Consider the following 2,325-nt stretch of genomic DNA (forward strand, 5'->3'; position numbering starts at 1 on the left):
GCTCATCTAAGATTAAAAAAGAAATTCCTCAGTTCCTCCTAGGAATTAATAATACTAACAATACCCTATGATGCTCATGTGTTCTACTTTGCCATGCTGGTTTTGCAAGAGCTGACATTTTTGAACACTTACTCTACTGCAGGCACTGAGCTATGTGTTACCTATATTGTCTCGTTTAATCTTCTTGACAATCTTATGAGCCAATATTGTTGTTCTACCATGACATGAAGGAGTGAGGCTTAGAAAGGTTTAGTAAAGTTGCAGAGCATGGATGTGACAGAGCCAAGCTGGGACCCAAGGAGTCCAACCCCCAAACCCATGCTTACAACCATAATGCCCAGGACAGTCCATGAGAGGTAGCATTGTAAACTATTTTTCATGCTGCCTTTGACACCACTCCCCACTTTCTTTCACTCATGTCTCTTTTTTAAATCTTGCACTATTCATCAGAGGGAAACCATTTTTTTCCCCTTAGGAATAGGAACTATTGTTGGAGCACAAGAGTGCACATTAATACTTGTGGAAGGACTATAGGAACATCCTCCAGAGATGTCCTTATTGTGCACTTGTTAAGAACTCATCCTGGGATGGAGTGGGAAATAGATGAGATGTCCCAAAGTCCTTTAAGAATGTCATCCTTTGAGGTGGAAGGATCACTTGAGCCTGGGAGGTCGAGGCTGCATGAGCCATGATGGCGCTACTACACTTCAGCTTGGGTGACAGAGGAAGACCCCATCTTAAAAAAAAAAAAAAAAAATTCCTCCCATCAGAATGACAAGGAGCTTCAAAAAGAATTATTGTAGTTTGACTTGAACATGGAAATTTTCACTTCTTTTCTTTCTGTTTGGTGTTCTTAATATGGAATATGTATACATCCATGCATAAAATATACAGCACTAATAAACATTTTCTTTGCAAAGTGTATAAAAAACAAAGTCATGTATTTTTCTAGAGTATTTTGGCAAACAGCTATTACACAATCTCTCTAGCCCACCATCTATCATTCCTCAATTTATTACTGAGTAGCAGATTTTGAATGCTGCCAATTCTTTTTGGAATGAGCGCTTGATTTTTTTTTTTTTTTTTTTTTTAATCACAAAGAAAACATTCTGCCACAGTCCCAAGGCACTACTGATGGACTTCACTATTTTAAGCCAGCTGAGTCCATGGCACTTTCCAGGACTATTTATAGATTTTGCTCATCCTTTCATTTTCCTACTGAGATAATCTTGTGGTCCAACCTGATTGTCACATAATAAAGCCTTCTTCAATTTAATTCTATTTGGCTGAGTGCAGTGGCTCAGGCCTGTAATCCCAGAACTTTGGGAGGTCAAGGCAGGCGGATCACCTGAGATCAGGAGTTCAAGACCAGCCTGGCCAATATAGTGAAACCATGTCTGTACTGAAATCACAAAAATAAAAATTAAAAAATTAGCTGGGTGTGATGGTGTGCGCCTATAATCCCAGCTACTTGGGAGGCTGAGGCACGAGAATCGTTTGACCCAGGAGGCAGAGGTTGCAGTGAGCCAAGACTGTGCTACTGCACTCCAGCCTGGATGACACAGTGAGACTCCATCTCAAAAAAAAAAATTAATTCTACTCAACCAGGAATTTTACTGAATGTTCTATGATTTGGTGGTGTTTGGACAGTTCTAACATAAGATGAGAATGTGCATTGTAAGACATAAATTAGAAAATGTATTTTTAATAAATATGACAATAGGTTAATATCCCTTAAAATATAGAATGCTCAATTAAATTAAGAAGAAAAACATTGGGACACCAACAGATTAAATAGGTAAATGGCATGGTAGAATATTGATTGATTGATTGATTCATTGATTTTTTCTTTGAGTTGGAGTCTCACTCTGTCACCCAGGCTGGAGTGCAGTGGTGCAATCTTGGCTCACTGCAACTTCTGCCTCCCAGGTTCAAGTGTTTCTCCTGCCTCAGCATCCTGAGTAGCTGAGATTACAAGTGTGTGCCACCAAAACCAGCTAAGTTTTTAGATTTTTGGTAGAGACGGGGTTTCACCATGTTGACCAGGCTGGTCTGGAACTCCTGACCTTGTGATCCACCTGCCTTGGCCTCCCAAAGTGCTGGTATTACAGGCGTGAGCCACCGCACCGGGCCTGGTAATTTATAACCCAAACGTACCACACAAACACACAAGCAAAACAAATGGTCTGTAAACACAAAAAAAAGTTGTAACTCACTAGTAATCAAAAATGTAAAATTAGAGTAACAGAACACAATTTTAACCTATACAAACAGCAAAGCCTAAAATAAACAAAATTGTGATTTTGTAGCTAGCCAGAGGGTGGC

The sequence above is a fragment of the Macaca fascicularis genome, chromosome 4 (assembly GCF_037993035.2).
Source record: "Macaca fascicularis isolate 582-1 chromosome 4, T2T-MFA8v1.1".
NCBI lineage: Eukaryota > Metazoa > Chordata > Mammalia > Primates > Cercopithecidae > Macaca > Macaca fascicularis.